At 39.9% G+C, this 21,185-nt stretch overlaps 1 non-coding gene across 1 annotated transcript; it reads right to left on the bottom strand.

Moving 5' to 3' along the window:
* Positions 1-2,878: 2,878 nt before the first annotated feature.
* On the bottom strand, positions 2,879-2,985 carry LOC131222238 (small nucleolar RNA R71). The gene has a single exon (XR_009159946.1). It is a non-coding gene; the product is annotated as a small nucleolar RNA R71 (small nucleolar RNA).
* Positions 2,986-21,185: the final 18,200 nt, after the last annotated feature.

Raw genomic sequence — 21,185 nt, 5'->3', positions numbered from 1 at the left:
AGCCCCTTAAATCCTTAAGTGGGGCCCGCCTAATATCTGGATATGCTTCAAACTTGGCCTAGACGGTTTAAATGATATGACAGAATGGATGGACGGAACGGATTTCATGAATATATCAAAGTGGACCCTATGCAGCAGTGCGTGTACACCACGTACCGGACGACTCGCTGTGCACCGAGAAATTGAAGGCGGTCAACAAGGCGTTGGCCGATTACAACTCGAAAACGGCAAAGCCGTCCGCTGTTTGCAACAGAGAGTTGTGGTTGAAGTCAGGTGGGCCACCATCATCGCAGATATCTCTAATCCGGGCCGTCCATTTGTTTCAGAAGGTAAAACCGACCGTACACATGAGGTTTTTCAAAACCTATGCTCGCATACACAGAAAAATACCGTTCAAACGCAGGTTGAACGACAATATGGAAAATCAGGTGGGCCGCTTCAGCGTCAATCCAAAATGGACCACGTCCGACCGAATTTTCGAGGAGAAACTGATGGACGGTGTGGATTTCGCTGGAAATTCCAAATATGGGCTTCACCTATCATCAGCGCACGACACGCGCAGGCCCTGTTTACAGCGCGGTCGAAACCCGAACGCTGCGGCCTGTTTTGTGTCAACAGAGGGGATCAGTCCGACGATCCGGACCATCCAAATCATCCCAGATACGGACTGACAAGAGCCAAGGAGCCCGAATGGCTCCAATCCTGCACTTGGAGACAAAAAGCCTCTTCAAACATAACCTGTTACGTGCAGCGGATGTTGCGGCTGCGTAAGAATTCCGCATCCTATTCCCTTTGGGACTCCACAGAGCTGCTGGCATGGGAGCTTTCCATCTTTATAAAGGAACCAGGGGAGGAAAAGGAGGGACGGTCTGGGTTCAAGGAAGAGAAACAGGGAGGGAAAGGGAGCAGAAGGGAGGCTGCTGCTGAACGTGGTTGCTGCTGCATGTGGGGAGCAGCAGGTGTTTATTTTCTGCTGGACGTGGCTGAGACGTGAAACAGCGGAGGAGTTGGAGTTTTGGACGGTTGAAGAAAGGCTGGACGTGGAGTGGGTTTTCTCTTTTTCCTTCTTATTCTTTTCTTTTCCTTTTTATTTTTTATTTTGTTGTTTTTGTTAGCCCAGTCATGTGTGGCTAAACCTCTTAGCTAGGGCTAAGAGGTGAAGCCTGTAGCGAGATGGGAGAGTTTATTCCATGCAAGTAGATTAAATTTCTGAACTTAATTTGATTTAGTTGATTATTATAAGGAATATTTTTATTAGTCTTTAATGGTCTGTTGTGACTGAAATTACAATGGGTTTGCAATGGCTTTGAATATTTCTTTCCTCTTTTTATATTTATGAAGTCAGGAAGCCCTGTTGTTCATCATTGTCCCATGGGCATGGTAGGATCACAGTACCTTCCTGATCTTCATACATTGTTGATTGGTTGGTAATTAGTTTAATCCTGTTGTTTGCTTTGTCTCCTGGGCATGGTTAGATGATGGAATCCATTCTAATTCATATACCTTTCATCTCTTGAAAACCAAATCAAGTAAGTTCAGTTTGAATTCCATAATCCTTGATGCAGGCATAAGATCTCCCTGATCTCTACAAGTGGATCCTCTGAATCCCTAGTTTCCTTCCTCTGAATTCCTTAAAGTTTTAAATAATTATTCCACAATTATTCCTTAAAATTTTATTTGGTTAGATCATATCTTAGTCTAGTTCTAGTTCTACTTGGTTTTAGATAACGTACAGGTATCAGTCCCTGTGGATTCGACCTCGGTCTTACCGAGTTTATTACTACATCACAACCCTATACTTGGGGAGTGAACAAGTTTTTGGCGCCGTTGCCGGGGACTGACGGTTACGATTCTCTGAAATTAATTAGTTTTAGAACTAGGTTATTTCTTAATTAATTTTCTACTTTTATTTTTAGTAACTTTCTAATTTTAGAATCTAATTTGTTTCCTAAATTATTTTTAGAATTTTTGTTTAGAAACTAACCTTCCTATTTTGTAGGCCTTTAAGATAGAAATTTCTAATTCGGTAAGCTCCTTCCCTTCTCTCTATTTTTCAATTCTCTTTTAGTAATTTACTTTCTAGTTAGGACTTTCCTAATTTATTTTAGAAGTTTCCACTTTCTTTTAGAAATTAGTTTACTACTACCTTTATTTTAAAGGATTATTCCTCTTGTTTTAGAATCTAATTTATTCTTGTTTTATTTTGCAGGTTTTAACTCAGGACTCCAATTTGATAATTTCTTTCCAACTCTCTCTTTCTTTCTAGATTTTCTTTTCCTTTCTTAGGATTAGGTTTTTAATTGAGGGCTGCGAGTGTTTTCATGCCCAAGTGGGCCTGTGATGACACTCGACGTCTCTTGACTGAAGGAAGATTGGTTGAGGGGTTGACTATCCATCGTAGGACTAGACACCACTCGAAATCCCCTGAGTTAACTGAAGTTATGGCTGAAGACCAACCTCCTCTACTCCCACCCAGGGTGGAGGATACCCAAGATGAGAATGAGGTGCAACAGGCACCCCCGCCTCGTACTTTATGAGATTATCTACAACCGGCGGGAGTAAGTATGCCCTCATGCATGATTTTTCCTGAAAACACAGGACAAATGGACATCAAGCCAGGAGTTATCCAACTCCTTCCCAAATTCCATGGACTTGAATCAGAGAGTCCATATTTACATTTGAAAGAGTTCGATGAGATTATAGCTACATTATGTTTTCCTAATGTATCTGAGGATACAATTAGGCTGAAACTCTTTCCTTTTTCCTTAAAAGAGAAAGCTAAGACGTGGTTACATTCACTGCGTCCTAGATCCATTGGCACATGGAACGACATGCAGAGGGAATTCATAAAAAATTCTTCCCACATCATAAAACGATTACCCTCAGAAAAGCAATCATGAACTTTGCCCAAAAGGAAGATGAAACATTCTTCCAATGTTGGGAAAGGTTCAAAGATTTGGTCAGTTCATGCCCACAACACGGATTTGAAACGTGGCGCATTACAAATTTTTTCTACGATGGACTGACATCTTCCATGCGCCAAATGGTCGAGACAATGTGTAATGGAGAGTTCATCAACAAAGATGTTGACGAGGTATGGGATTACCTCGATAGTCTCGTTGAAAAAACACAATCATGGGACTATTACCCAATGGCGAACACCACGTCTAGGCCGACTCAATTAAAGGAGAAAGGTGGATTATATCTCTTGAAAGAAGAGGATGATCTCAAGTGTAAAGTAACTACGCTCATAAGGAAAGTTGAGGCCATGGAAGGAAAGAAGGATAAGGTCAATGAAATTGTTTGCGGCATCTGTGATTGCAACATTCACACAACTGAAAACTGTCCTACAATACCCGCCTTTCGAGGAGTGTTGAATGAACAAGCCAATGCCGTAAATAATTATCAAAGACCTTTTACTGGACCTAACTCCAACACATACAATCCTGGCTGGAAAAATCATCCAAACTTTAGTTGGAGGAATGGACAAACGGCGACTCCTCCAGGTTTCTTCAATCAAAATCCAAATCAAGTGAAACCTCAAGAGGAATCGGTTCAAAATCCCATACAAGAGCTGGCTCAGGCAATGCGGGGAATTACAGATTTTATGCAAAAGATAGATTCTCGTATGACGATTATAGAAAAGGGGATGCTTCCCGCACAATCTCTCTCTAATCCTAAACCGCAGTACGAGATTAATGATCCTAGCTCTTCAAATCAGATGGGGCATGCTAAATCCATCACCACTCTTAGGAGTGGGAAGATCATTGATAAAACTCTTCCGGTTAGGCCCGAAAAGCCTCAAGAACCAGAAGAGGACAACAATGATGGATCTAGTGATGCCCCACAAAAAGTAGAACCGGAACTTCTAGAGAAGCCAGTTGCTCCATTCCCCCAACGGTTGGTTTCACCAAAACCTCTCTCTAACTCTCAGGATATCCTAGAGGTGTTGAAACAAGTGAAAGTCAACATTCCTCTACTTGATGTCGTTAAACAGATACCTTCATATGCCAAATTCCTGAAAGACTTATGCACGACCAAAAGACGGAAAATTATTCAAAAGAAAATCTTCTTGACTGAGAAAGTGAGTGCCATCCTGAAGCAAGACGTGCCACAGAAATTCAAGGATCCCGGTAGCCCAACCATATCATGTGTAATCGGGAACCATCGAATTGATCACGCACTTCTTGACTTAGGAGCGAGCGTCAATCTGATTCCCTACTCGGTATACAAACAGTTAGGTTTGGGTGAATTAAAACCCACCCTAACCACACTACAACTTGCTGATCGCTCTGTTCGTGTACCAAGAGGGATAATTGAGGATGTGTTAGTCCAAGTTGATAGATTTTACTACCCTGTAGATTTTATCATCCTGGACACCGAACCCATCAATAACATGAGCACTCAGATTCCCGTCATTCTTTGTCGCCCATTCCTTGCCACGTCAAATGCAATTATCAATTGTAGGAATGGTATCATGACTATGTCTTTTGGAAATATGACATTGGAGTCAAACATTTTTTTCAATAACGGCAGCAACTCAGAGGATGATGACGATTTCCAAGACATTAACATGATTGACTCTTTCGTGGAAGATACGACACCGCTGACCTTATCCTCCGACCATCTGGAGACGTGCCTGGCCCACTCCCATGATTTTGATGATGACATGATTAGGGAGACGTGTGCCTTGCTTGATACTGCACCGGTACTTGAAGTTAATCGGTGGAGGCCACAATTTGAAGAATTGCCACAAACCGATGTAGTGCCTCTACCGTCTAACCTCAAGCCGCCGAAGCTTGACCTAAAACCTTTGCCCTTTGATTTGAAATATGCATATTTAGGTCAAGATGAGACATACCCGGTGGTGATCTCTGCCCACCTGGAGAAAGAACAAGAGAGTATGCTCATATCTACTCTCATTGAGCATAAAGGAGCCCTGGGATGGACGATAGCGGACCTCAAGGGAATCGATCCCTCGATTTGTACTCACCACATATATCTTGAGGATAATGCAAAAACCGCTCGGCAACCACAACGTAGACTAAATCCAAACATGAAGGAAGTGGTTAAGTCCGAGGTTCTTAAACTATTGGACGTGGGTATTATATACCCTATATCTGATAGTCAATGGGTGAGTCCAACTCAAGTGGTCCCTAAGAAGTCCGGAATCACCATCGTAGCCAATGCTAATAATGAACTCGTGCCAACTAGAGTCACTACTGGTTGGAGAATGTGCATTGACTACAGGAAGTTGAATACCGTCACGAGGAAAGACCACTTCCCTTTACCATTTATTGATCAGATCCTTGAAAGGTTAGCTGGTCATTCCTATTACAGTTTTCTTGACGGGTATTCGGGCTACAACCAGATAGAGATAGCCCCTGAAGACCAGGAAAAGACCACATTTACATGTCCCTACGGCACCTTTGCCTATCGAAGGATGCCATTTGGACTATGTAATGCCCCTGCCACCTTTCAACGATGTATGCTTAGTATCTTTTCTGATATGGTGGGGCAATATCTAGAGGTCTTCATGGACGATTTCTCTGCTTACGGTCCATCTTTCAGCAAGTGCTTGGAAAGTCTTAAATTTGTGCTGAAAAGATGTGAAGAAAAGAACTTGGTACTTAATTGGGAGAAGTGCCATTTCATGGTTCAGAAGGGAATTGTCCTTGGGCATATCATCTCGTCCAAAGGAATCGAGGTAGATAAGGCAAAAATCGATCTTATCTCTAACCTACCTCCACCCAAGAACATCAGAGACGTGCGATCCTTCTTAGGACACGCAGGATTTTACAGGCGATTCATAAAGGACTTTAGTCTTCTCTCTCGTCCTTTATGTAATCTTCTTCAAAAGGATGCTCCGTACGAGTGGACTGAGCAATGCCAGGAAGCTTTCACCAAGCTTAAGGGCACGTTAACCACTGCACCTATCATGCAGCCACCCGACTGGAGCCTTCCTTTTGAGCTTATGTGCGACGCTTCTGATTATGCTCTTGGGGCGGTCCTAGGCCAGAGAAAAGATAAGAAGCCCTACGTCATTCATTACGCAAGTAGGACTCTAAATCCTGCCCAAGTGAACTACTCGACTACGGAAAAGGAACTCTTAGCCGTAGTGTTCGCCTTGGACAAATTTAGGTCCTACCTGATCGGATCCAAGATCATTATCTATACAGATCATGCGGCACTGAAGTATCTTCTTTCTAAGAATGATTCTAAGCCCCGCCTGATACGATGGATCCTTCTACTCCAAGAATTTGATTTGGAAATTAAAGATAAAAAGGGAGTAGAGAACGTAGTGGCCGATCACCTTTCTCGCCTTAATACCTCTGATTCCCTTGAGGCGACCCATATCAATGATATGTTCCTTGATGAACAACTGTTCAGAGTCTCCCATTCACCTTGGTTCGCTGATATTGCTAATTATCTTGCTATAGGTGCCATACCGACACAGTGGACTGTTCAAGATAAGAAGAAATTCTTCACCGAGGTGCACAACTTTTTCTGGGATGATCCTTACTTATTTAAATATTGCCCAGACCAAATCCTAAGGAGATGTGTACCAGACGATGAGCATCAGAGCGTCATCTCACTCAGAGGCCTGTGGTGGTCACTTTTCTGCTAAAAAGACCACGGCTAAGATTCTGCAGTGTGGCTTTTACTGGCCCACTATGTTTAGGGACACTCATGAGTTTTGCAAAGCTTGTGAGCGTTGTCAGAAATTGGGAGCATTGTCCCGTCGAAATATGATGCCTTTGAATCCCATTCTTATCATTGAAGCATTTGATTGCTGGGGCATCGATTTCATGGGACCATTCCCCCAATCGTTTGGGAATCTGTATATTTTGCTCGCCGTGGATTATATCACCAAATGGGTCGAAGCGATTCCGTGTCGAAAGAATGACCATCGCACGGTCATTAAATTCCTAAAAGAAAACATCCTTTCTCGATTCGAAACGCCTCGAGCCATCATTAGTGATGGGGGCTCACACTTTTGTAATAGACCATTCGAGAGCTTAATGAATAAATACGGTATCTCTCATAAGGTGAGCACCCCGTACCATCCACAAACAAGTGGGCAAGCTGAGATTTCTAATAGGGAAATTAAACACATTTTGGAGAAAACGGTTAACCCAGATCGTAAGGATTGGTCAATCCGATTGACCGATGCCTTATGGGCATACCGTACTGCATTTAAAACTCCTATTGGAATGTCTCCCTTTAGACTTGTCTATGGAAAGGCTTGTCACCTGCCTGTGGAGCTGGAACATAAAGCGTACTGGGCGATCAAAAATCTTAATTTCAATCTGGACAACGCTGGCTCACTACGCAAACTTCAATTGAATGAACTTGAAGAAATCCGGAATGATGCGTACGATAATTCGAGAATTTACAAAGATAAGATGAAAGCATTTCATGACCAACATATTTTACGAAAATCATTCACGCCTGGTCAGAAAGTCCTTCTGTACAATTCTTGATTACATCTCTTTCCGAGTAAGCTTCGATCTCGTTGGACCGACCCTTACATTGTTGTCACTGTTTTTCCGCATGGGGCCGTTGAGATAAGAGACCTCGACAATGGCAAGGAGTTTAAAGTCAATGGACATCGATTGAAACCATTTGTCGAGAAATTTAATTCAGAGGACATGTCCATGCCTCTGACTGATCCTGTTTACCAGGATTGATCTCCTAGTCTGATGGAGGTATAGGTAGGTTTATCACTTTCATAGGACTAGGGTTGTTGCTTTATTTGTCTGGCTGAAGACGGTAAACTTAGCGCTCTTGGGAGGCAACCCAGCTCTTCACTTCTTTTCATTCTTATCATTAGTTATTTGAATGCTTGTGGGTAACATTACTGCAAACCCTCACGAGACTACAACTCGTCCACTAGGGGTAACCTAGGGGTTTAAAGGCTTGTTGCATACGCTAAATGCAATCGAGAGCACCTACGAAAGTGGTATAGGTAGGATTTTATTTTGTGTTATTTTTGTTGCCTTTTCTCTCGTGCTAACCGACGCCCATGCTGTGATCTCTTGGAAAGTGTCTCTCTATGCATCATCCAGGTACTATCTTCCCATTACTTCTCATTTACTCATTTTGTCCCATGTGCATTGCATGCCTATTTCTTTTACATTGAGGACAATGTAGATTTTTGGTTGGGGGTGGGAGATTAGGAAACCTAATCAGTATTTTCTTAGTCTTGAGCAAAAATTGTGAAAATTTTTAAATTTTTCTAGAATTTCATATGAATTCGAAGCGATTTTGACGGCCATCTTGGATTTAGAACTACAAGATGCGTGATGTTGGTACTTTATGACTCTTGGATTCAGTTATCTATCAAATTTCACAGCTAAGTTTGAATTGTTAATCCATTATTAGAATTTGTAAACATTGATTGAGTCATAAATTCGCAGGATACATCTCGCTTGCATATTAAGGTTTCAATTCGATATTAAAGGAACTAACTTGGAAAATTGAAAGGATTGGGCGAATGGTCTACACCATAGGTTTGCTCCCTATAGGTGTAGATTTAATTCCCCATGAATGATATGTGAAAAAGTTGGGTGTACAGTCTTTACCTTAGGTTTGCTCCCTATAAGTAAGGATTTGATTCCCCTTCTTGACATTACTTTCAATGGAAAAGTCAAAAATTAAAAGAATAAAAAGATAATGTGTGAGGCAAGTTCTGGTTATCGTGAATTCTCTTATTGGTTACCAATGATATCCTTAAATAGAGAAGTGAATTTTAATGTTTCAAGATTAGACTATGCATCCATGGAATTTAATGTTTAGAATTGTTCTAATTGATGGACTAATATTTTGAACTTAATTACGAAGTTACCGTGTGATTAAGTCTAGGAGAGAAAGTAATGCCAACATTCATGAATCTTAGAATTTGAGTATCTGAATTGTTCTTCATAAATCTCTTGAGTTCATAAAAAGTGTCCTGTATTTCTCAACTTATTTTTTGCATACCTTGCTCGGGACTAGCAAGATGCTGGTTGGGGGTTGTGTTGAGGGTCAAATATTGCATATCAGACCCCAGTTATTGCCAGGATTTACAAACATAGTATTATTTAATGGCCTGATTTATTTGTGTTTGTGATGCAGAGTGTATTTACGAGCATGGACTGAAAAAGGATGCTTAAAGCTTGGATTTAACGCTCTGATGACACCAAAGCATGAGATGGACCACAGGAGACCAAGATCGGCATATTTGCACGCCAGGGATCCAAGAAAATCAAGAAACTAATGCTCAAGTAGCCTGAAATTGGTACAGAGTACAAGATCACAGGGTTCTCACCATCCGTTCAGCTCGAAACTCCATATATGGCCTGAAGACCTTAAATAAGCTGTACAAATCAAAAATCAACCATTGGATCGCTGTGGAAGTGGCCAAACGGATAGATGCCCCTTAAATCCTTAAGTGGGGCCCGCCTGATATCTGGATATGCTTCAAACTTGGCCTGGACGGTTTAAATGATATGACAGAATGGATGGACGGAACGGATTTCATGAATATATCAAAGTGGACCCTATGCAGCAGTGCGTGTACACCACGTACCGGACGGCTCGCTGTGCACCGAGAAATTGAAGGCGGTCAATAAGGCGTTGGCCGATTACAACTCGAAAACGGCAAAGCCGTCCGCTGTTTGCAATAGAGAGTTGCGGTTGAAGTCAGGTGGGCCACCATCATCGCAGATATCTCTAATCTGGGCCGTCCATTTGTTTCAAAAGGTAAAACCGACCGTACACATGAGGTTTTTCAAAACCTATGCTCGCATACACAGAAAAATACCGTTCAAACGCAGGTTGAACGGCAATATGGAAAATCAGGTGGGCCGCTTCAGCGTCAATCCAAAACGGACCACGTCCGACCGAATTTTCGAGGAGAAACTGATGGACGGTGTGGATTTCGCTGGAAATTCCAAATATGGGCTTCACCTATCATCAGCGCACGACACGCGCAGGCCCTGTTTACAGCGCGGCCGAAACCCGAACGCTGCGGCCTGTTTTGTGTCAACAGAGGGGATCGGTCCGACGATCCGGACCATCCAAAATCATCCCAGATACGGACTGACCAGAGCCAAGGAGCCCGAATGGCTCCGATCCTGCACTTGGAGACAAAAAGCCTCTTCAAACATAACCTGTTACGTGCAGCGGATGTTGCGGCTGCGTAAGAATTCCGCATCCTATTCCCTTTGGGACTCCACAGAGCTGCTGGCATGGGAGCTTTCTATCTTTATAAAGGAACCAGGGGAGGAAAAGGAGGGGCAGTCTGGGTTCAAGGAAGAGAAACAGGGAGGGAAAGGGAGCAGAAGGGAGGCTGCTGCTGAACGTGGTTGTTGCTGCACGTGGGGAGCAGCAGGTGTTTATTTTCTGCTAGACGTGGCTGAGACGTGAAACAGCGGAGGAGTTGGAGTTTTGGATGGTTGAAGAAAGGCTGGGCGTGGCGTGGGTTTTTTCTTTTTCCTTCTTATTCTTTTCTTTTCCTTTTTATTTTTTATTTTGTTGTTTTTGTTAGCCCAGTCATGTGTGGCTAAACCTCTTAGCTAGGGCTAAGAGGTGAAGCCTGTAGCGAGATGGGAGAGTTTATTCCATGCAAGTAGATTAAATTTCTGAACTTAATTTGATTTAGTTGATTATTATAAGGAATATTTTTATTAGTCTTTAATGGTCTGTTGTGACTGAAATTACAATGGGTTTGCAATGGCTTTGAATATTTCTTTCCTCTTTTTATATTTATGAAGTCAGGAAGCCCTGTTGTTCATCATTGTCCCATGGGCATGGTAGGATGATAGTACCTTCCTGATCTTCATACATTGTTGATTGGTTGGTAATTAGTTTAATCCTATTGTTTGCAGTGTCTCCTGGGCATGGTTAGATGATGGAATCCATTCTAATTCATATACCTTTCATCTCTTGAAAACCAAATCAAGTAAGTTCAGTTTGAATTCCATAATCCTTGATGCAGGCATAAGATCTCCCTGATCTCTACAAGTGGATCCTCTGAATCCCTAGTTTCTTTCCTCTGAATTCCTTAAAGTTTTAAATAATTATTCCACAATTATTCCTTAAAATTTTATTTGGTTAGATCATATCTTAGTCTAGTTCTAGTTCTACTTGGTTTTAGATAACGTACAGGTATCAGTCCTTGTGGATTCGACCTCGGTCTTACTGAGTTTATTACTACATCACAACCCTATACTTGGGGAGTGAACAAGGTTATAGGTTTAAGTTTAGGTTTAGGGAATCAGGTTCGGATCGGGTTTAGGTATTCTCTAGTATTATCTACTATTGAACCTAGTATTATCTACTACATACTAGTAACATACAACCGATATTGGGGCACCATACCATAAGCTACAAGAATTCCATGTCCCCCTAAACAAGGTATCCTCCATTGATAACATGTGTTTGTGTGTGTGTGTGTGTTTATATTATAAGTTCTTTATTTTAATTTACTTTCGCAAATACATTCATCATCCATCCAAGAAAATTAAAACAAGTACTGTCACTCTATGACTAACAGTTGAAAAGGAAAATCATGCATCTTATCTTACCCGAACATAAACAGCGGTTCCCCCCTTCTAGGGACCCCCGCTCAACATCCGGATAGCTTCGACGCACATCCGGGTCTGCTCCATCAATGTTTAATATATAAACACGGGCTTGTCCAAATGGCCAGGCCACCCATATTGTTGTCCATAGGAAATGGATAGCTTCGTCATGGTCATAAAAGTGGTTCCCACCTTTCAGGGACCACCGCTTAATTAAATCCTAAATTAGCTACCCATCCAATGTATTAGGACTAATAGGCATGAACTAGCCAAACTAATCTTTCATTTTCCTAATCCATCTTAATATATTCAAAATATTTCCTAAAAATGCTATGCAACTTCAAGTCTTTATCACATGTAGCGACTAGATAACACTTATTCTGTCCATAAAATGAGTCGGTTAAATTTCTCAGAAAATCACAAATGAATAGTTCATTAATTCTTTATGATGATGTGAGTGAGGGAGTCCAAATTTCTAAAGGAATGCACTACTAGATTCAAATTCTAATCACGCAAATAAAATATGCAGCGATAACCAGATGTCTTATCATACTTGAGTAACCCTCTCAACAATACAATCATCTGCATAGGTTCCTTTATGAGTGCAAGGTAGCCTTTTGAACCGAGGATCTTTGGCAATCCTATAACCAAAACAAAAGTAGCTTCATTCTTAGAGTATTGGATCAATAAGACAATGTACCCTAATGAATCTGTGCAATTAAGTTATCAGGAAAGAGAGAAAAGAAGGGAATTTTATCAATTAATTGTGCTGGTGGATACGTCAAAGCAACTCGGTACTTCTAACCTAATTTTTCAAGCTCTGCCTTGACACAGTCCGTGATACAAGGGGTGACTTGATCAAAATAGCAAAAACGAATCAACAGCTATTGAGAAAATTTTCATGCACAACACCATCGGAATATAATGGGAATGGTAATAAAGAACATCAATTGAGACGAGGTCTCAATCCAGAATCCACGCTGCATTTGCATGCCATACATGCTCTTGGTTCTTGTACTTCTGTTGTTTTGATAGCAGCATTGTGCAATTTTGGAGGGTTTTAACAACAGATGGATGGGATTGATGGGTTTTATTTCTTTTATTTTTGGATTCTTTTTGTCACTACTAAACATACGGATAGCATAGCTCGTTTTCTTATATGAATGAATTGGTTGGATGGAACATTTAGCTTCTTATATGACATAATGTATTAAAATCTGCTTCAATTTTCTATTGTATCTTGATTTTGAGTAATATTTCTTTCTATCCAGAACAACATCTAAGGAAAATAGGGAAAGTTAAGAAGAGAATTGATCACCTACAGCGAATGTATGTTAACTTAGCTTGCAATCTCGCCATTCCCACTTACACAGAACATGCCATCCATGTAAATGACAGGGCCCACAATGAAAGATCACCTGGTGTAAAAACCAGGCTCATCCACTCATCAGGCACACTACACCATTGAAATTCATGGATGCCAATATTCTGTCTTAACGTACAGATCTTCATGGTGGGCCCGTTTGTTTATATGGCTTGTATGCCCTTCATAAGAGACACTTAGGGAAAGATGGTCTACATTCTCTAAGCAAGCATGCAACAGGCTGTTTGTTTCATCCACTGTGGGCTCCTGATGATGTGAACTGTCTGATTTTTGTGCCAAAAGATCCACACAGTGTGGAAATGTAATCTCAGAACACCAATTATCAATCCCCAAATCTCCAAATCCCCAAATCCCCAAATCCCCAAATCTCTAAATCCCCAAATCCCTAAATCCTAAATCCCTAAATTGGTATTGAGATTGAGAGAGATTGAGAGAGAGAGAGAGAGAGAGATACCTCACGGTCCCCAAATCCCTACCCCTCACGGCATGGGTAGGGCGTTCGGCAACGGTCCGCCCGAGAGAGTTCAAAGAGAGAGGAAGAGAGATACAGAGAGAGAGAGAGGAGGGAGAGGATGCGAGAGAGAGCTCGAGGTGGGTGGAGAGATCAGAGAGAGGAAGAGAGAGACAATGAGAGAGACAGAGAAGGTGCGAGAGAACAGAGAAGTGCGAGAGAGTTTTCTCGTTGGTTGGGATATTCTCAGACGAAAATACCTTTTTTAGGTACGGATGAACGAGAATGACCCTCAGTCCATCCATTTTCTGTGGGCCCCACTATGATGTATTTGTTATATCCACGCCATCCATCCATTTTGAGATATCATTTTAAGTGATGAGCTAGAGAACGAGGCAAATATAAATCTGTAGTGGAGCCCACCACAGATAACAACAAGGAGAGTGATTCCCACTGTTGAACCTATCTTAAGGCCCATCGTAATGATTATTTGAAATCCAACCTGTTCAAAAGTTAAAAATACATGAAATAAAGGAAAACACAAATATCATATTGATATAAAACTTTTGTGGCCTTTAGAAAATATCATCTTGATATAAAACTTTCGTGGCCTTTAGAAGTTTTTAATGGTGGGCGTCACTGGCCCACTTATTTCTGCACTAGGGTCCACTGGAGCTTTGGATTTAACTCGTTCTTTGGATATTGCACTAAAATGATCTCTCTAAGTGGATGGAAGGTATGGATATAAAACATACATCATGGTGGAATGAGAGATATATAAATATCAGGTGGACCACACCACATGAAAACAATAATGATTGGTTATCCATCATTAAAATCCTCATAGGGCCCACTATACTGTTTATTTGACATCCAATCTATTTATTTGGTCATACAGGCCTAGATGAAGTGGAAAAACAAAAATAATCTTGATCTAAAACTTTTATAGCCCCCAAAATGTTTTAAATAGTTGATACTCATTCAACATTGTTTCCTATAATGTGGTCCATTTCATATTAGGATATGCCTCATTTTTGGTCTCATGCCGTAATATGATCTTTGAAAATAGATGGACGACATGGATTAAACACATACATCATGGTGGGGCCCACAGAGCACTAACCACCAGCCATTGGATGGTGTTAGGGGGAGTAGCCAAATTGTTCCCCTTATTTGTGGTGTGGTCCATTTAATTAATCTTTGAATATGAATCATTTTTTGGAAAATTCTCTAAAATGATCTCGGAAAATGGATGAACAATGTGGGTTGATCCTGAATTTTCGGTAAATCCAAAACTCAAGTGGACCATGCCACACGAAACAGTGTGGAATGGTGATTTCCACCGTTGATACCTTCCTTAGGCCCATAATAATGTTTATTTGACAAATAGAACACTTTACCGATAAAAATTTTTGGTAAATCCAAAACTCAAGTGATCTTTTACTATTATCAATCTCTCATGCATCTGGTTCAATTTGCCTCTCCTTGCTATTTTGGGGAGAGTGGGATTCTACTTCAACTAACTTATCTTTAGATAAGGTCATGTGGGCACAAGTGTCATTAGTTAACACGTGTTTTCTTCTAACTTGAGTAAAAAAAATAATAATTTAAAAGGAAGAATAATTATTGGTTTAAAATAATTTTTTTGTAACATTTTTAATTCAATTTTTTATTATTTTCTTTCCCCATAAATCTATTTCAATATAAAAAGTAAAAAGAAAAAGAAAACTTTATTTTTTAAGGTGAGAATTTTTAAGAGAGAGGAGGGAGAGGATGCGAGAGAGACAAAGAGAAGGGAGAGGATGCGTGAGAGAAAGAGAGGATCGAGAGAGACATAGTGAGAGAGGATGCACAAGAGAGAGAAAACCGAGAGAGATAGAGAGACTGAGAGAGAGAGGATGTGCAAGAGAGAGAGGATGCGTGAGAGTGAGAGAGGACCGAGAGACAAAAAGACAGAGGGCACGAGAGTGAGAGAGGTCAGAGAGAGAGAGAGAGAGAGAGAGAGAGAGAGAGAGAGAGAGAAAATGAGGTATATCCCAAGCTCAACTGGACCACATTATAAGAAACAGTGTTGAATGAGCGTCGACCATTAAAAACCTTTTGGGGGCCATATAAAGTTTTGGATCAATTTGATATTTTTCCCCTTCATCTGGGCCTGTATGGGCTAGGGTTGGGTGGGGTTGGATGCTTTAGGAAAGGGTTCTATACGGTCGAGCTCATGGGAACTTCCCACGTGGTCGAGTTGTGTGGGTCCCATTTTGATGCGTGTCGACCATCAACACGGTGCATTTGATGGGCCCCCTTTAAATTATAAGATATCCCAAAAATCAGCCATATAAGGAACTTAGGTGGGCCATACCATCTAAAATCATGTGAAAAAATGCCTAAAACATATAAAATCACTTGGTGGGGCCCACCTGAAATTTTGATGCATATGAAACTTGGTCCGACTCCTCATCCAAGTGGGACACACATAATGGATGGGCTGGATTTGTGAACCACATCTCAGTGAGCCAAACAAATGATTATGAATATTTTAATGGAGGGTAACCCCTCTCAACTTTTGTATGTGGTGTGGCCCAAATAAGTCATAGATTGACTTGATTTTTAAGCCCCAGGCCCATTATGGAATGGTGCATCTAACTGATTAGGTTGATGTTTGACACCCATCAAACAATAGTGAGTTTTGAATTTACTTATAAATTTGGGTTCAGCCCACACCGTTCATCCATTCTTCTAAATCATTTTAGTGAATTATTCAAAAAATGAATCATATCCAAAGATTAAATGGACCACACCACAAATACGGGGAACAGATTGGCTACTCCCCCTGACACCATCCAATGGCTGGTGGTTGGTGCTCTGTGGGCCACACCATGATGTATGTGTTTAATCCATGTTGTCCATCTATTTAAAGATCATCTTATTGCATGACACAAAAAATGAAGCATATCCCAATCTGAAATGGACCACATTACAGGTAACAGTGTTGAATGAGCGCAACCATTTAAAACATTTTGAGGGCCATAAAAGTTTTGGATCGAGATGATTTTTGTTTTTCCCCTTCATCTAGGCCTGTATGACCTAATAAATAGATTGGATGCGAAATAAATGGTACAGTGGGCCTTACGAGGATTTAAATGATGGATATCTAATCACTATTGTTTTCATGTAGTGTGGTCCACCTGATATTTATATACTCTCATTTTTGGGCCCCACCATGATGTATGTTTTATATCCACACCTTCCATCCATTTGGAGAGATCATTTAGGGCAATATCCAAAGAACGAGTTAAATCCAAAGCTCCAGTGGACCCTAGCACAAAAAATAGTGGAACAGTGGGACAGTATCTAATCCACATGATTGGATCATAGGAAGTTTTTAATTGTGTCCATGGACCCCATGACTATCAATGGAATGGGCCACGGTGGGGCCAATACCTATATACGCTGTGAGGCCCACTATCCCACCTGACATTGGCCTACCATAGAGTTTATTTTCCATCCAAGCCATTGATTTAGTCACATAGACCTATATTAAGGGAGAACAATAAGATCAGTTTGATAAAAAAATTTGAGTGGGCCCCACAAAAAAATGGTGAGCATGAAACTATTTTAAAACATGGCCTAAAAAAATATATGTATTCTATCTAAGCCGTCCATCTATTTTGAAATATTATTATAGGGCATGAAACTAAAAATCAACTAGATAGAAGGCTAAAGTGGACCACACGGTAGGAAACATGGAGATTAAATCACATGTGCTTCCTATGGTGTGGTCCCCTTAGACCTTTATTCTATATTATTTTTGGTATTATGAACTAAAATAATTTATTAAAATTAATGGATAGAATGCATAAGGAAAATACATCATGGTGGGCCCCACGGAGCCCTAAGAGGACCGTCCATGGCCCTACGCCCAAATTTGGGCGCGCGCTCAAAACAGAGCTGCGCCCAAATGTCCCCCCGTTTCTCTCTCTCTCTCTCTCTCTCCATGGCTTTCTTTGTAAGCTCTGCCCAATCCCTCCTCCTTTCCTATCTCTACTCATCTCCTTCATCCCAAGCCATAGATTTGTAGAAATTCCTCCACAGAAACCGTAGCTTCACGCTATCTCCATCTCCATCTCCCTCAAATGGAGTTTCTAAGGGCTTCATCGTTCCAGCACGTAGCGAGCTTGGCAAGATCGAGATGTATTAACTGGCTTTCTACGCCACCTACGCCTTCGGTTGCATCCTGAGCTACAGCCTTACTCACATGGCCATCACACCTCTCAATCTCGTCAAATGTAATATGCAGGTTTTCTTTCATTGCTTTAGTATTTTGATTTTAGCTCTGAACCTTTGATTTCATTTCTCTTGGGTTGCTTTCTTGGATGTGATGTTTCCGTGTAATTTGTGGTAAGATCTGTTTGGATCTTCGATCTCTAAATTTTTAGGTTTATTATTATTATTATTTTGTTGATTTGGTCTTTATTAGGGTTTGATTTCTTCATTTCTTGGTTTTCAACTACCACTTGATGGATCGGAGCGTTGGTTTATAAATATCATGATTTCCTTCTTATTTTATATTTTCAGTTTTTGATCCTAGATAGTAAATTAGATTGATCCTGGTTTTTGATCCACTTCCATCAACTTCACTATTGCCTATTAGTTGTTAGAGGTTTGGAGAAGGGGAGTGGCAGCCATGTCCTCTCTCTCTCTCTCTCTCTCTCTCTCTCTCTCTCTCTCTCTCTCTCTATCTCGAGTCTCGACTTACATCCCTGCAGTCACAACTTTCCTACAAGTGGCAAATGCACATTAAATTTGACCCAATGATTGAGCTGGCCATATCACAAAAATTATACAATTATATGCAGCGTCGCATGAACAGGAAATGAGTTAATCAGATTCCTCATACAGATTTCACAGGATGGGATATCATTTGGAACTAAAAGGATACATTTATTTTTCTGTTGAAGGTGGATGGTACCACTTATATTTTTATTAATAGGAATAATAATAAAAATAACACAAAGGAAGGAGACCATCTAACTCTTATTTCTCGGAATCCTCGGGATTTGAGTTTTCCCATATCCTTTGTGGAGACATCTACCATTTTTTCTTTTGCTCGAATTGGAGCTCAATCAGCATGAAAGCTCGGATCTCTGGAGTTTCTAGACCTTTGGCTTACTCATTTTCACTGAATTTTTGTAAGAAATCTAACCTCTTGTGTTTTGTTATCTTTTCTTAATGATATTTGAGCTTCCCTATCTCTAGATTGCGTTTTCTCTGCTATTTTTGGGAGATTTTGTTGAATCTGATAGATCAGAACAATCTAGGGTTAGGTTTTGGTGCTTGTAGTGGTTTGATTTTATGGTAGATCTGTTCATATATTTCATGTTTGGATTATGCTTATCAATTTTGTTCTATTGTCTTTTTACTGAAATGGAGTAGAGAAGATGTACTGTTTGGTTAGTATGGAAGGCGATTTGGCATATTAGTAGCTTTTCTGATGTTGCAGTGGAAAATTATAGATTTGTTTTCCTTTCAGATCTCATTGTTTGGAGCTTTGTTTTTTATTTTTGTTTTGAGCTTATGATGCATATTACCTTCCTTCTCGATTTTTTTTCTTCTCAATTTGTTGATTTGTTGTCCACCACACAGCAGATCTATTTTTATTTATTTTTTTCTATAGAATTTTGTTCTTCATCCCTAAGATGCATGCATCTGATGAAAGTTGTTCTTTGCTTATGTTAACATATGACCTGCTAAAAATTTAGTAAGTAGTGACATTAGGACCATATGATTCCTCTAAAAGGGTCTGCTAGACAAGTTGTGTTTACTCATGTATTCTAGTTTTTTTGCATAGCCAACTTGGGTGTATGCACCCAATCACCCACTTTCAAAGAGCTAGAAAAAAAAAACTTTCAGGTCACTGCTTATTCTTTATGTTGCAACTCTAGTGTGTTTTTCTCCTCTTTTTGAAAGTCAAAAGCCTGAAACTGAGTAGGTAAAGTCTCAAAGAGACCAAGGTAGAGTATTGCATACATTTCATGGATGGTCCGATCTATCAGTTAGGATTGTCCATCATGACCAGCACATGTTTCATTGGCTACCATTGAAGATTCAACAATAATTGGATGATGCAATCCATCTGGTTTGTTTTTGGTAGGTTTGATAAAACTGTTTCTTTAGAACTGCAAGTGATCCATTATACACCCCTACAAATTGATGAATCAAATTGTTGATGGGATCTGTTTTCAATAAATGATACCAACCATCCATTTTGTGGGCAATTGATCTAATAGTTAGAATCATCTGATTGGTGCGAATTTTGTGTTCTTACAACACTTCTTGCATTAAGCCTATAACAATTTTAGTAGATTTTGGAGAGTAATTGTTGAAATTCAGCACTTTGAAATTTCTTGTGGAACCAATATGAGGAAAAAGTGGAATATTTCCAATGCAGCACTTGGTTTTCCACAAAAAAAAGCTGATATTGGAACCCCAAAAAAGAAAATCTTGATATAACTTCTGACATGTCATTGCCATTTATGTTCTGTACTCGTTGTGGGCTAATTGATGAACATGAAGCTAGGATCTTTTGAAATCTATGCCTACAACATATCTCTAGTTGATAATTATCCAATCAGATGTAGAATCAGTTATTAAAACTAGTAGAGCAGAAGTATCATTCAATTTAACTTCTTTGAGGGTACTTGCAACTTTGTTTTAGTGGATAGCCCTGCTGGTCTACTGTTGGATACAAATTTATTCATGCATACATGAAGGATGCATGGCTAGCTATCATAAGGCATTTTCTGTATGCAATGGTTTTTCTTTTCTTTTTTTAAGTTTGGAATTGTGTTCTTGCTTCACTTGTGTAGGAAGAAGAGGCTCTCATTTCAGCTCATAGAAGAGAAATTGAAGAGATGATGGAGATTGTGTGTGAAGTAGTCTATCCTACATCGGATCTCTGCTACCCTTTTAATTCAAGATCACCAAAGGTTTCTTTCTTCTCTTTTGCTCTCATATGTTTTTGCTCGGATATCCATATGCTTGTATTGGTGTTTCATGATCAGTTGCTTTCCATAGAGTGACTGTACTTGTGTCAATTTTCTTGGATGGATGATGAATGTATTTGTGAATGTAAATGAAAATAAAGAACTTATAATATATATATATATATGTTATCAATGGAGGATACCTTGCTTAGGGGGACATGAAATTGTAGCTTATGGTATGGTGCCCTAATATTGGTTATATGTTACTAGTATGTAGTAGATAATACTAGGTTCAATAGTAGATAATACTAGATAATACTTCTAATCCTAATCTCAACTCCCTAACCTAAACCTAATCCTAAACTTGAAAACCCAAACCTAAACCCGATCCTGAACCTGAACTTGATTTCGTAAACCTAAACCTTAACCTATTCTCATCCTAAACCTAAACTTAAACCTAAAACCGATTTCCACTTATAACCTAAACCTAAACCTAAACCTGTAACCTTAACCTAAACTTAAAACTTAAACCTAAACCTAAAACGTAAATGTATTCTCAAATCCCTAAACCTAAACCTAAACCTAAACATTAACATAAACTTATAACCTAAACCTATAACCTACAACATTAACCTAAACCTATACTTATAACCTAAACCTATTCTCAAATCCCAAAACCTATAAACTAAACCTAAACCTAAACCTTAACCTATAACCTATAACGTATAACCTATAACCTATAACCTAGATTCAATTCCCTAAACCTTAACCTATAACCTAACCTAAACCTAAACCTATAA

This window comes from Magnolia sinica, chromosome 12 (genome assembly GCF_029962835.1).
Source record: "Magnolia sinica isolate HGM2019 chromosome 12, MsV1, whole genome shotgun sequence".
NCBI lineage: Eukaryota > Viridiplantae > Streptophyta > Magnoliopsida > Magnoliales > Magnoliaceae > Magnolia > Magnolia sinica.
The sequence above is the reverse complement of the archived record's forward strand: the minus strand, read 5'-3'. Positions and strand labels throughout refer to the sequence as shown.